The following is a 16,670-nucleotide window of genomic DNA, read 5'->3' as shown; positions in this document are numbered from 1 at the left end:
ATTTTTCGATATGTAGACTTTATTTGAAAAGCCATGTGATGAGGGAGTCACTTTTTGACATTCAGCATGTCAAAAGTGAGCATGTGATGAGGGATCAACTGCCCCTATCGCCAAAAGTAAAGCACTTCGTTGAGTTGGACACGACTGGAGAACCTCTAAATCGAACATAGTGCATGGACTCTGAGCTAGATCCTCAACAATGGAGTAATTCTAGGCGGCCCTAGAATTTGGATTGATAGTCACATGTTTAGCAGAACCTTTTGGTATCCGTGGTATAGCCTCGACAGGGGGTCACTCAATATGAAGGTTGGTACTTCCGGGAGCAGTTTTGTCCTTGGATGTTTCAGCTTCACCGTAATCACGTGACCGAGTGGCCACATGGATATTAGAACCCATCATGAAAACATTTGATGATTTCTCCCCTTCCTGGCTGCCCCCTGCAGAGGTACTAGGGTTTGAATTCGTGCCAGCAAGCAGTTGTTGCCCTTGGGGAAAAGGGTTAGTTAACACAACTTGAGAACTAGAAGTCCCTTGCTATCCTAACAAGCACTGAGCGTCTTGAATTTTTGGGCAGAGATGAGTTAAATGGTCTCCACTGCATAACTTGCACAAAAACTTGAATTTCTTTTTAGACTCATTTCCACCACCACTAGCATTATTGCTGGATTTATTTGTGTCAACCTTCCCATCTTGACTCTTTTTCTTACCTCATCCTTTCTTTTTCCCATTGGAATTTTGATTTCCTTTGGGGTTATCATATTGGATGACATTAACCGAAGAGGGTTGGGAAGATGAAGGGTTAGACGATGTGACCTAGTTGTTAGGAGCAATTTTCAAGGACAACTGCTACAGTTGGCTCAATAGGTTCACCGCATTTGTGTCTACCGATCCAATGATACCATCCACATGGGGACCTAGCTTCGACTTGGCTATATCAACCTTAGTCCTAGGAGCATCAGGCAAGATTTTTTGTAGAATCCCAGACTGAGAATAAATCAATTCTAACTACTAGGCCTTAAAAATAGCTTGCTCCTCAGAATAGACTTCGGACGAGGAGACATCCTTAGAGATTTCAGGTTGTAAAGATTTCAAAAACCATTCGAGACGGTATTCCGGAGGGATTTCGGCTTTAATGAGCCTCTTTCTCCATCTCCATTCCTGAATGTGATCAGAAATGTGAGTTGCCATATCTTGACGCAAATTGGCTAGAAGTTCAGTTCCAACATCATAACAGATGGGAAACCAGAAATGATTTAGGAAAATATTAGCTAATCGACGAAAGATGTAAAGCTGCCCCCTAGCAGCTCTATATACCACTTGGCCGCATTACTAGTCAAGGTGCATTGAAAAATTCTCAACCTAACCAAGTCATCGATAAGGGAGTTTGATGAGCACCACAAATGGAATGTGGTTACACGGTCGCCCGAGTCTTTGCCGCCCTTCCCCTTGAACTTTGGAATGTCTGAAGGGAGTTTGGTTGGGACCAGAGGCTAGGCCGGATTGTATTTGATTGGATCCTTTGTTAATTTCGTGAAATCTAGCAAATTCAACGTTGCCAGAAAAGGAAGCCTCGAAGGACCTTAGGGATTTCACCCAAACTGGGCAGACCTCCCAAAGTTTTGAAAAGATTGGCCTGGATTTTGGAAGGCACTAGGTTGCCCAAAGTAACCAACAGAACCAGCTGAACAAAAACGCGGACCTTGTGATCCAGTAAAACTCGGAGTTTGACCAACTCCGGCCAAAAAACCTCCATAACCGACGAAGCTTCCTCCTAAGGGATTATAAGGAGTTGATAACCCCTGATAAGGATTCCAATCAGAAGCTAAGGGAGGAATACTTCGAAACGTGCTAACTGTGGAGTATGGCCTATTCCCTTGTTGGCTGAAAAATGGATTCTGAGTTCCCATGCCGCTAACCGCATGGTTAGTCCAACCTTGAAAGGGATTGCTTCTTTGTCCTGTAGAAGAAAAAGGCATAGATCCTATCGTCGGTTGGAATGTGGTATATAACCACTTCCAAAAGGAAAACCCTGAAATGAAGCCGACCCACCCATCATGGATGTGGAGGCACCGAAAGGAACTGATGGAATACCCTGTGAATGGGTGCCAAATGGGAAAAATCCGGAACTAAAAGAATTAGCTTGGGAATTTCCACTTGTAGAAGGAATGGAGGTATACCCAACTAAAGATGTGTTAGCAAAAGACCCAAATAAAGATGTAGAGGGGATGGAAATAGTTCCTCCCCCTTGTACAGATGTTGGAGTCTGCATAGTTGTAGCACTTGTGGTAGAACCCATGCTTCCAGTAGTGGTCATCGATGGTAAGTGCATAATATGACCTGGAATTGAAAGTCTATGCATCAGAGTCCCAACATATTGTAATACGTCTGGATGGCTAGAAGGTAGGGGAGAATTCGGAGCCGCTGACGACTCTGGGAGTTCTTCTACCTCTATGTTATCTTTCGATTGAAAGAGAACTCAAAGAAGAATTGGAGTGTTCCTCTCTTGTTTTGCGGAAGTACTAGGTCTGTCCTAAACACTAATGCCCCCGAGGGGAGGATCAATCCCCGTTGCGTACCACAGAATGAAATCAACCGGCAGTATTACCTCTGCGCCTTCTAGGAGAAGGCTCTAAACTTGGTGGTGAAAGACCGCGAAGTCTTTGAGACCATCTAGGCGATCGGTCAGCCACTTTGAATTTTTTATTAAGATCTAATTAAAGACTCAAGAAAAAATGAAAGCTAGGCTAACTAAGAGCACAGAGCACACACTAAAAAGTCCCTAAAATATGTCGGCCAGTCAAACAACTTTCAAGTATTTCCGCTCCGAGTGATGAGGACCGGACACCAAAATACAAGAAAGTGAAGTAAGGGGCCTTCCGAAGATAGTCTGGGATAATGACGGCCTAGTCCTACCAGCGAAGGTAACATAGGATGTTACACTAACCTCCTAACAAGAGCCTGCACCGGTGCAAGCCCCCAAGCTTTGCAAGGGTGCCCTCCAACAGTACCGTTGAGAGTGATACAACGTCGACCTCAGGTGCCACGAGATTCCCCTCCGTAGCCACCTATGTAGATCCCTAGGAGAAGCAACTAAGGTTGACAACTCGTGTCAAAAGCCAGGTGGAACAGTCTTAAGGTAAGATCCGACAAGTAGGAGAGGGGGTATCTCTCTTCCTTATATTCAAAAACCCTCATGCTTAACTCCCAGCTCTGGAGCTTTCCTGGTCTTCCTAACACTATTGGATTTGCACTCACTATTCAGACTCCTATATTTGACAGTTTAAATGGCCTTGGAGAGTTTTCTCTCCACTCGCCTAATCTAAGGCCCTAAAATATCCTAAAACTTGTTGGTGTGTCTAACTCGACAATTATAAAAAAGTTCTAGTGTATTTTAATTAGCGCTTGTTTTTAAATGGGCTATTCTTTAAGTCAAGGGATAAGCGGAAGTGAAACTTGTGGTGTTTTGACGCAAAATAAATTAATAAAAATCAAACTATATGCAAATGCACTTGTTTTGTTCTTCGATGAAAGAAATTTCTACTAGGTTCAGAGGAACTTCTAAGAAAGCAACAATTTTTGCTTTTCTTTTCTTTTACTCAAGCTTCACACTCACAAAAATTAACAAAACTATGGATGCCCTAAAAACATTGACAAATTTATCCTAATGCAATGAGTACATGCTAATGCAAAACTTAAGACTACTCTAAATCAAGAAATGAAAGTAACTTGTTTATCAATTCTAATTTACCACTTAAGATGTTTAGATGGAATATAAGTTGCTAATGCTCATTTTCGTCCAAACATTAAAAGCAGGTTTCAAGACAAACAAAAATGCACTTTCACTCACAAAAAGAAACTAAATCAAAACAAAGTTCAAGAAAACAAAACCAAGTTTTCAAGAAGTTTTCTTCAAAAGAAAAAACAAAAACGTCTTTTCAAAAGTGCTCTAAAGAAGACTAAAACTTTATGATCGAAGAATAGGCAACAAAACACTTTGCAAGTTAACAACAAAAAACGGGTGAAAACTCAATGAAAAATGTGTTTCAAGATGCTCTTAACAATTAAAATCAGCAACAAGAGCTTGGCAACAAAGACCAAAAAGATCGAAAAGACAACTTTCAAGAAAGTGTGAATCAACAACTTTAAGAAAGTAAGAAAAGCAGATGGTCACAAAGATGTAGTTTTGACAAGCAAACAAACAAGTCACCAAAACAAGATTTGACACAAAGATTGAGATCAATCTTTCTGCCCTGGAAGACTAGAGCAGCCAAGATTCCCAAAAACAAATCTTGTGTGCTTAAAAAAAAATGATGACGCTTGCAAAAAAACAAAATAAGACCAACACTTTCCACAATTGGAGAGAGTTTGAAATCATATACTTGCTGTAAAAATAAAGACTGACACAAAAAAGTAACTGTTCAGGACTGATTCAGACCAGCAGACAGATCTTCAGAAACAAAAATATTTGAAAAATCTTGAAAATTTTAGGGTATACGCGACTGTGTTAGTGCACAGCTGTGTGTATATACTATTCAGCCTAAGGAAACCTGTGTATACGTGGGTTGGCTTGAGGAAACTTGTGTACATATGCTTCTGTAAACTAGAAAAAAAGCATATATAAAACATTACAAGAAAAAACAAAAAAAAGTCTGAACAAACTGATCAAACTTACAATTCAAGTTCCTACAGGAATAGACTACTCAGTCACAGCAAGTAAATAAACAATTGAGCCCTGATTGGCTTGAACAAACCCAAACTAGGAACAAAAATACTGTTGTCCCCAGCGGAGTGGCTAATTCTGTTAAGGGAGAATGTCCCCTAGGGTCTTGGGTTAATACCCTAGCAAAGCGGGGGTTATCTATAAATAAAAACAAGCATTTGACAAAACCATGATGCTAATATAAACAAACTACGTGAAGAAGGGTGCATCTGGGGGTCCTTCATTTGGGAAGATCCAGCTAGGGTCCAAACCCTCTTGGAGTTCCTTTTGCTCCTTCAACCTGCAAAACAATCAATTCAGGAAAGCACAACAGTATATGGACTAAACATCATAAAGAAATCAACTTCATAGAATATTGAAAGTTAGTTATGCAATTGAAATAATCATTCATTTGTGAATCATAACATTGATATCATAGACATGAAGAAGATTCATATCAGGAACAAGTCAAGTGTTTCTTTTATTATAGATAACTAAAGTGCAGAAAGGAATGATTTCACCTAAGTCTTCCTTCCGCAGGCTCCAAGCGGAACCATCCTCTGGACTCGTCCAATCTCAAGCCTTCAACAAGCTCCTTCCATAACTCACTCAAGGATGTCTCAACAAATGGAAAGACATCATAATCAAGGAAACAAGGGTTTCCTGTAATGGGGGAAGTGCTGGAAGCACAGGGATCTTCAGACCTGATCCAGGATAATCTAAATAGAGTGATTTTTCTCTCTATTCTCTCCTCCCTTAGGCCTTCCCATTGAAGCCTTTTTATACTTCTCCCAAAGTAGTTTTTTAGTTGGGAATAGTTGGACCACAGGCACTAATAGGTAATCAGTAGGTAAAACCCACGATCCTCGCCTAAAATTAAGGATATTTAATTTTTTAAAGTGTTTTAAGACATATACGCGGGTTGGGTATACACAGACCCACGTACACACGCGTTTAGCTCAGGGCAATGTCGCGTATAGGGAGTAAAACACTGTTTTTTAAGTATTTGGACTAGGTTTGGAAGGAGGGGTTGCCCTAGGCCATGAGTGCAGCATCAAAAACATCAAGAGTGAGATTTGGAGCTTTAAAAATGTGATAAGATGCGACACCCTAAGCTTCCCATATATCCTTTATGACAAAACAAAATTGGTTCGGGTCCTCATTCCCTACGCCCTTGAATACAGATAGTTTTATGGATTTCGCCATATTGGACAGTGGGGGTGGCGGTGGTGTGGGTGATAGGGTGAGCGGTGGAGGCGAGGATGGAGGTTGTGTGGATGGATGGGATGAGGGTGGAGGTGGTGTAGGTATTCGCCATAACCCTTGTCTTATCAATTGAATAGCGCTCAAGGTAGAAGTCTGTGATGCTCCTTCATCATCACTTAAAGGAGGTCAGATCAGTGGGCTATACTCTGGACTTTTTCTTCCTCCATCCATGAAAGGCTTTCCGCTTCACATAGCTCGAAGCATCAAGGTAACCACATAACTCACTCTTCACATCAAAGCATCTTAAATCAAGTATTCAGTGATTTTAAATACTGACCTCGCGGTCCTTTAAAGAAGCGGTGCTCTGCTTCGTTGTAACCGACAAAGGTATCAACCATGAACTCTGTCACAAATCCTCCTATGTTGTCGTTCAGCCAATGGTTGATAGCGTGCTTTATCTTATCATCAGAAGCTTCCAACCTCCTTACTAGCTACGGTGTCCAAACAATCGGACTGTCAAGCCTCCACCTCCCTTGGTCGTCTTTCAAGTTCGCATTCCACTCGTATAACTGGACCGGGAAGGAACATAAGAAGATTTTGTGTATTTCTGTGTACACGCATCTGTCTAACCACTATTCTTTCGTCAACAGTGATTCTTGTTTTCTTACGCCACAAATTTGTGGATCTCTCTATCCAACCATGTTTCGATTTCTTTCTTAGTTCGATTTCAATGATACGATATCACACACCTCATTACACAAATCCTGATCCTAGAAACGAAACCATTTGTTGGCTTGATGGGCCCTAACCCAGGATCAACGTTAGTCAGGCAAGCAAATCCCTACACTACTGGCCCTTTCGACATCACCCTATGGAGCGTGAACCAAAGTCTCACCCGAAGCAGTATGGGGGGATGTAGGAACCAAGTTTCTGCACCTTGGGATGGTGTGATGTCGATCTACACTTCTTGATCTTGCCTTCATGCAGATCGATAAGCCTTTAGGGCTTATTGATGTTCCTTCTTTTCCATCCTTCAATGTCTCCGCGAAGGTATTTGACTTATCTTCGCGCAGCCCTAACCGAAGGTCCACGCACTTACGCGCCTCTATGGCTACGTTACTATATAAGTTCCCAAGTTATCTTAAGTGTTACCTAATCTACCTGCATTTACAGTTATCTTCGCGTGAACCTATATTCTTGCTTCCGTTCAATTAACAGATATTATCAAATACATTCGTGCATCAAATAAGCATTGTAATGTAAACCCATATCGTAACATAATATAATGAGATGCATTAAACAAAGATAGAATACAAGGTGATTACAAAACACTTATCTTTATTGATATCTCAAGTTCAATACAGACTCTATCCCCCTTGCGCACACAGCAGCAGGGGTCCACGCACTCAACTGCAAACTTCCACCCTAGGCCTCTATGCACTGAGCTGCAGAGCCTCTACCTACGCTAAGACCCAAGAACACCTAGAACTTCTTACCCACAAACTCTTTCGACCAATACTTCTTCCTTTCACCAACAAACTCTTTCTACCAATAATTCTTCCTTTTCTTAGACTCTTCTAAGATGCCCTTGTACACAATCCCATGGTCCACGGACCATGGGTAGGTCTCTAGAGCCAACATGAGACTTTACAAAACAAGGGTGGACAACCCTTTATGAATCTTGACATATTCGCACTCAGTGACCACACAATGCAGATACTTTACATATTTATTACAAAATTTGGGCTTTCTTCCCCAAAACATGGGCTTTTAGCCCCAAAACTCACTCTTGGGGAACACGTTCCCAACATCTATTGTAGACAACCCTATAGGTATCACCTTCAATGTTTATTGTATTCATTCACTTCTTATCATTTTTAAGGCACGTGGTCCATAACATTTGGGACATGGAGACCCAAGGAAGTGATGAAAATATGGGAAGTACTTGTTTTCTAACTCAATCAATATGGTAGTATTTTATGAGTGTTGGAGAGAAAAAATATTCAACCTAAAATCATGATCATTCATCACTCCAAGTTTCATCGCATTAAATATTTAACTCTCACACAAAAACTACTTTAGTCTCAAGATACATATTAGGAAATTTAATGGTAAATATCTTATAACATGGATATTTGATATGGATAAAAGTTTTTCTCTACATATAATGCAACCTAAAAATGGTACCTATTACATTATTGCATTTAAGACAACATTGATTTGTAATCCCATAGAGAAATTGTCAAACAATTAGTGCTCTAGTGTTAGAAGTATTGCTTGCAATAATTAAGTTATAGTGTTAGAAGTGTTTCCATTCATAATCAAGGAGGAGCGTTGTAATATGTTAAGTACTCCCACTAGTCATAGAGAATTCTAGAAAAGTATTATTTAAAAATTTTCTGAATGATTTAGTTAAGTCTATATTTTTCAATAGTAAAAAGCTATGAAAGAGACTACTATTCTAAAGTGTTTGTTATTAGAAAATTATGTCCAAGAAATACCTTCACTAGATATTTATTTCCTAGAGAGTACATCCATGTGTATTGATGTGGGTGTGTGCATCATTTTCAAAGCAATGTAGTTGAATAAGCTCAATGAAGTGATTACATGTATGCTTCTATTAACTATGTATCATTGTAATTATAGTGAATTTGTTTCCCTTTTCGTCACAATTTCTTATAGGTGTTATGGGATAGGGATGCCTTCAAGTTACAAACATTTCCATTTAAAGATGTAGTCAAAACAAAATCTTCCAATCCAAATGCTTTAAAGCTTTCCTCTATTCTTAGTTTTTATGTATTGAATAATGACAAATATGTTTTTATGGTGAATATCACCATGGTAGAGATAAGTTGATAATCCATCTACATCTATTGATTCAATTATTTGTGCATTTAATAAGTAGTAGGTACTAACCAACTATTTTCCCATTTTTTTTAATAGATTGGCTCTAGGTGGACAAAGAATTATAAGATATTTTTCCTCAAAGGGCATTTTTATCATTAAAATATATGATGATGTTGATTATTACCTAGTTTTTCACCCATCGCTAATTGGAATTAGGGAAGTGCAAGACAATTTATAACTCATTGGTTCCCTAAACAGAGTATGCCGCTTATTAGCATAATAGTTTAGGCTCATCTTCCAAGTTTTCTATTTTAGTGGTGGTACTTATTGGAGCTTGAGGATATTGAGAATGTTTTGACAAATTACCTGAAATAAAATATTCATAGAATTGTAGTGGCTTTATGCACATTCTCATGCACATGTATTCAGACACACCCTAGTAAGAGTGAATTCAAATACACATAAACCTTAATTATGACAAATCATCCTTAAGTAATACTATATGTCATCTTTAAGGACACTTAAAAATTACTTATTCCATCCTTAAACTCATACTTCCAAGAAAAAAGAACCAAACCAAACCAAAACAAAAAAAATTAAATCTTATAAATGAATAAATTTGGAATGTTACAAGGATCATAATGAAGTAATAAAAAATAGTAAGTGTTAATATGGGAACCCACTCATTTGTGAGTGGTTAAAGTAGAATAAATGATTACAAAACTTTATGCCTTAAGGGAGGTTATCCTAGTTGATTCTTATCTAGGTGGACCAAAACCATATCATAAAAGTGATGCCTCTTATTTAGATCAAGTACTAGTTCATTTTGTGACCTTTGATATTTCACATTCTTAATAATAATAAGTTGTTATGGCTCCTTCTCCATACGGATGGAAAGAAGTTAATCAAAAGAAAAAGAAAGAGATGGAAAAAGTTATGAATTATTTTATAAATTGTATAAAAAGAAATATATATTCTGAATGCCATATTTTCCTGCAATTATGTACGTTTAATTTATTTTATATGTAGTATGATATGAAATTTTTATATTATAATAGTTCAAGAGAAACTCTAATTTTTCCCTTCGAAAAATGAGCCAATTTTACCAAAATAGAGGAAAGGGGATGTGAGAAAGTAAAAATTGAAACCAGAAAAAGCATGAGGATAGGAGAAAGTAATGAAACTAGAAAAAAAAAATTGATATAATTTTTGGTTCGAGTGAAGGAAGAATAATTTTAGAATGGGAAAATAAAAGCTAGTAATTCCCCTCGAGACTATAACACATACACTTTAAAAGAGGCTACAAAATGTTGGCTTAGATGGAAGAATTTTTTTTTTTGGGTAAAATATATAGAGGAAACTTTTGGACATGAAAAAAACGATTTAGTTGGAAAAAGAAAGACAAGTTATCCATAAAACTATGAGAACACTTACATTCATGAAGATTCTAGATGTGTGAAGTATATATGAAGAAATTATAACATATGTGTATAGAATTTATGAAAGAGACAATCTCGGAAAAGATTCTTACATAAATTTCTAATAAAAAAATAGAGCATATACCATAAAAGGATTGAGTAAATATGAACAAATGATACTATAAGTGTGTAGAATTTATGAAAAAGGCAACATGGTAAAGTATTATAACAACATAACTTTCTGATAAAACAAAATAGAGCATATATCATAAAAGGATGTAAATGAGCACATCAATCATCTTTGTGGAAGGAATGACATCTAATTTTGATGCTATAATTTAATAGGTAAAATGGTCAAATGCAGAGATTCAAACTTGGATGTCCTTAAAGATATATTCAATCAACTCATATTCAACAAAGTACACACTTGTTAATAAAAACATACTTAATAACATATGTAGTGATTAGGTGATATAAGTTGAGAAAGTATCATAATTTGAAGAAATTAATAGCTAGACTCTTTCTCAATTTGAATTTTACCGTAATTTTTCAATTTCTCACCACATTAATTCTTATTTACAGTGATAAATATAATAATAAATTATATTAAAATTTCCAAGATTTTAATAGATCTTCTTCAATGAAACTTAGAAAATGGAGAAATGTTGGAATTATAGTTGAGTGGAGAGAGAAAACATTTTTTTTATATGAAAAAAGTTATTTTAGAATGTAAATAAAGGATGTATTATTTCTCCAACATAGAATAAGGGAGAAGAATAAATGTAAAGCCTATGGGAGGAGAAAACACTTGACAAACAATGTTTGAAAGACATTAAGGCTTAAACATAATTTTAAGCCTCTCTATTCTATGCCAACAAACAATTGAGAAAATCAACTATGAAGTTAGAAATTGAAAAAATAACTTATCAAAATATTGATATAAATAACTAAAATATAGATCTATATTAAAAAACCTTATAAATATATTAAAAAAAGCATAGCCATAATATTTAATAATAGATAAAATAAATTTATCATAATTAAAAAAAAAAAACATTATAATAATTTATAATATTGGCATCTTGATTAAAAAAAACAACTTCCTAATACAAAAAAAAATTGTTGATACTAATAAAAAGTTTATTAAACTATGATTTTATATTAATAAAAACTATTATCTTACCTATTGATTTTATATTAATAAGAGCTATTATTAGGTTTACTAATAAAAGTTATTATCTTAACTCTTGAGTAACAAGTATCATGTCAATTTGTTCCACATATGTAAAATAAAGTAAGATATGTGCCCAGGAATCGATTCCCATACGAGGACATATTAGAACCCGTGGAGAATTTTGCACAGCGACAGTGAATAATATTTCCTTTCAAACGTCTTAATGTTACAAAGTTGATATAATGGAAGATAAAAGAACGCCGTAACAACATCATTTAAAAACATTTTTTCGCTATCAAATCACAAGAGGAACATGACTGCAGTGCAGATTGAGAACTCTATGAGAGAAATGCGATCAACGCTGTGACTATGATTTATTTTTTCCTATTATTTATTTCGGATATGGCTCCATAGATAGTAAATAAATGGGTTTCTCCCCCATTTAAAGAAATAAAAAATAAAAAAATTATATTTATAAACACTGTAACGGAGTTGTCTATAATGCGACTTTTTGAAGATTCCGGTGACGGAATCCGGCGAAGAAATTAAGGTCAAATCTTGATTTCTTGCAGTTAAAATGGTTTTTTAACTGCATATTTGGATTCAGCACCCTGAAAAACCCCTGGGACGCTTTCATTCTGCAGAAACTAGCTATCAAACTTGCGATTCCAATAATTCTTGCCGGATTTCGACCGGAAAAATCCGCGGGAAAGGCTTTCAAAAAGTCGCGTTATAGACAACTCCCACTGTAACAATGAATATATTTTACACTAGGTAATAGAAACCTTTTTTTCTTGATGGAAGAAAAAAACAATGAATATATTATAACTTTTCATAAATATAAAAGATTTATCACCTAATGATTCGTAATCCCTGAAACATATTTTCCCCATTAATGACAGAGTGAATGGATGAGTCACTGCCTAGATACTCTACAGCTAGACTTATGGTCCACTAAGCAAAACATAAAGGCTTGCAGCTTTAGGGAAATTAATAACCATGAAAGACCAAAAGACCATGAAAGTTTGATGGTCAACCATATATCAAAAAACCAATGTGTAGTTTTCCATCGTGAAAATTCCAATTTTTCGTGGGTTAAAATGAAGACAATGCTTTCATACGAATGAACCAAATACAAAATGCAGAAAGTGGTTTGATAGTATAATCGCAGGTTCTATTATAACGTTCCTTTGTTACCTTAACCTAAAACTAAAACTAAAATATGCACCCATTGGAACTGTAAAGTCATCCTCTCGAATGTGGTCAATCAACCAAAAAACATCTGCAACCGTCTTGCCCAACTGTATCATCTCAGAAGACCAACATAAGATTCCAATGAAGGGACCCTTCAAAATAGATTTTATTCAAGTGAAAATCTACAATACTACGAAACAGCCATATGAGCGCAATCTAAAATTGAGATCATCATTTCAGAAGTGTGAAATCTAAAATGGAGATTATCAAGGCTTTTTATCAAGTTGAATTTTGTTTTAATTTTTCAATTTCTCACCACTTCAATTCTTATTTACACTCATAGAGATAATAATAACTTATATTAAAATTTTCAAAGATTTTAATAGACTTTCTTCGATGAAACTTCGAAAATGGAGAAATGTTAGAATTAAAGTTGAGTGCAGAGGACATTTTTTTTCCTTATATGAGAAAAGTTATTTTAGAATATAAAATAAGGATATATTATTTCTCCTAAATGAAAAAGAATAGATGCTAAACCATATGGGAGGAGGAAACACATGGCAAACAATGTTTCATTATTTTTAATTTAAAAAGGATGTGGTGTTGTGTATTACTAGTAAAACACAAATATCATTTTCAAAGACATATTAGGACTTTAAAATAATTTGAATCCTCTCTATTTAATGCAAAACAAATATTGAGAAAATCAAATATAAAATTAAAAATTAATAAAATAACTTATCAAAAATATTGATATAAATAACTTAAGATATAGATCTCTTCAAAAAAAAATCATATAAATATATTCAAAGAAATCATAACCATAATACTTAATAGATAAAATAAAATAACAAGAAAACTACTCAATAATATTATCATAAATAAATATATAATAATTAAAATAAAACACATTAGGTCAATTTATAATATTCAATTGAATATTTAAAAATAATTTTCCGGTGCTAATAAAAAAGAGTTAATTAAAAAAAATATTATTTTATATAAATAAAAACGGTTATCTTATTTATTAAATAAAAAATATCATGTAAATTTCTACCCAATAAAAAATATCAAGTAAATTTCTACCCTATATTTAAAATAAAATGGGACGTTCAAAATATGTTTAAAATAAGATATGAGTCCATGAAGAGAGATTCACATTTGAGGAGATATTAGAACCCAAAGAGAATTTTCATACTGAAAATTAGAAATAATAGTTATTTTTAAACGTTGTTTGAATGTTCCGAGGTTGATATAATGGAAGATAAAAGAACAACATCATTTAAGAACATTTTTTTTTCTGACAATTCACAAGAAGAACATGACTACAGTGCAGATTGAAAACTCTACGAGGGAAATGCGAGCAACGCTGTGACGATTATTTATTTTTTGCAATCACTAATTTCGGATATGGTTCCATAGATGGTTTAAAAAAAGCGTTTCTCCTGAATATATGTTGAAATATATATACAATGAATAGATTACCGTGGCTATCACGGGTATTACTTTTGATAAATGGAAAAGATTTATCGCATAATGATTCGTAATCCCTGAAACATATTTGCCCCATTAAGGACATTGTGACTCGATCAGTAACTGCCTCCTAAATATAGGCCGAGATACTCTACAGTTAGATTTATGCTCCACTAAGCAAAAGTTAAATGCTTGCAGCTTTATAGATTTTAATAGGGTCGATCGGAAAAATACAATGAAAGTTTGATAGTAAAGAAGATATCAAATAATCAATGTGTAGTTTGCCAGCGTGAAAATTCCAGATTTTCTTGGCTTAAAAAGAGGACAATGCTTTCATGTGAATGAAACAAAATACAAAATGCAGAAAATGGTTTGGTAGTATCAAAGAAAAAAGAAAGGAAAAGGAAAGAAAGCCTAGGCCACTCGGTTGGAACACCCCAGAAAAGTTGGACCCTAAGGAAAAATATGTTACTAGAGAAGTAAAATACATTATTTTGAATGGCAAGAGGTTGTTGATTCTTTTGGAAACTTTTCTCATCTCAGGGTGAACTAGTGGATTAGTTGGTGGTAGGGAGGATAGTGTTGTTTCTCATAATCTTTCATTATCGTTGATACATTGACTTTGTTGGTGTGCATGTTATTGTTTGGGTAGTGGTAGAGGGTAGGCTAGCATTAGTGGTAAAGATGTGATTAATATCTAAACTGAAAAACCTTTCTTTGTATATTTATGATCCCTTGTTTAATCATTGTTTCTTTTAAACATGTATATATGCATCCTAGAATGGTATCATCTTGGATACTTATTCCAAAGGGTAATCTATATGAGTACCAAGGTTTATGTCAGCATGCAAGTAAATATATTATTCTATATCTCTATATATTTAATGTTCCTACAAGGGTGAAGGGTTGAGAGTGGATTCAACTTGAATGGATTCGATTTACATGTAGAATGAGAGAGACAATAGAGAATACTCCTTTTCTGCTAATTTTAGTTGGGAAATATTACAATACAAATTAGCTATGGAAATATAGAGTGAAATAAAGCTAGTTAAGAAGTTGTAATATAGATAAAGCTATGAAAATCAACAAGAAAATCAGGGTATATATGTATACATGAGTTTTGCGGAATTAAGCAGTAAGAAGAATTTCTTTAGGAAATGGAAATCTAAGTGAGTTCAGCAACTACAAATAAAAGATTTAAATTTGTTTGTGATCTCTCTACTTAGTGAAAAAACAGAATTTGGGAGATTTGATATTTTATGAAGACATGCCTAGAGGTAAAGTAAAGAGAAATCCTTATGAGAAATTTTAAAAGTGTCAACAATTACATAAACAATATTACCATTATTAGTATCATTCGTCAGGTTTTAAGCCTTTCATATGTTTATAGTGGAGAACAATATTTCTAGAAATAAGGGTGAAGAATCTAATTCACGCACATTTTTTACTGTAGCATAATTTAGCTCAATTATGGAACTAAAGAATAAACAGGAAAATGAAGAGTAAATATTTTAGCTAATGGGTGATAGAGTGGAGCCCTTAGCAGGAATAAGAAGGTTGGAGGTGGGGTCACAATAAAAAATATCATACTAGTTCAACTACGAAATTAAATAATAAACATAGTAAGGGAATGATGCTTCATAATCAAGAAATTAACTTTAAAGAAAAAATTGCACTTAAATTAATACTTCATTTTCTCAATAGAATCAATAGCTCAATAGATACAACAGAAAAAATAAATAAATAAAAATTAGATGGAAACTAATACCCAAATCATATGAGCTTTTCTATAAACCAGAATAAACATGAATATGAGCATGAGTGTCATGAAGACATTCTTGTTGAGAGTAACCACATAGAGGACACCAAAATACAAACAACATTGTATAATTTCTTTTCTTTTAACCACTAAGTTAATCAACAAGGTAAAGAAGGGATTAAAAAATATATTCACTTAGGTTTCTATGCAATTGCATCATGTTATCTCCTCCTCTAAGGCGAATATTCCTAGGTGGGCTAATTTTCCTTGATTTTTCCAAAAAAAGGATTAGCCAAATTCCAATTTTTAAAAAATTGATGAGCCCAAATTTTACAATATATAATTATTTTACCTTTAAAATCGCCAAAATTATATAGAGACTAGATATAAAATCATTTTTAATTTAAGTAATTTTACACATATATGAATAAACGTTTTATAGTTTTCATATTAGGGACTAGTGAGATTAGCCAATGTTTTTAACCTTCAAGATAATTTTTCATCCTTAAAATATTTTTTGTCTACAATCCGTTATGATAATATGTTCAATAACCTCTATATTTGGGACAAATAAGGACACTAGCTATATTCCATATAGTAATCAACAATAGGACTCATGTGTAGTAAAACGATACCCTTAACTCTATGCGTAGATCAATGACCTATGAGGAAGTAGGAGGAGTCGTTACAGGTCGAAAATCGACTATGCTAGTTAGAAACCTTATGAACACATGATTTTGTTTATGTGTAGTCATTAGGGAAAAGGGAAAACATAGCAATAATTCTCTCAGCATTGAAAAATAGATGCATAATGATGCAGGAGCATTCGGACACCTCACTGAAAAAAAATTAGAGAAAGAAGACACGTGGGAAACCACATGGACAACGAGGCCAACCTTG

This window comes from Pinus tabuliformis, chromosome 5_2 (genome assembly GCF_031772625.1).
Source record: "Pinus tabuliformis cultivar Carrire ecotype Pingquan chromosome 5_2, CPIR1, whole genome shotgun sequence".
NCBI lineage: Eukaryota > Viridiplantae > Streptophyta > Pinopsida > Pinales > Pinaceae > Pinus > Pinus tabuliformis.
This window is presented reverse-complemented; position numbering follows the sequence as displayed.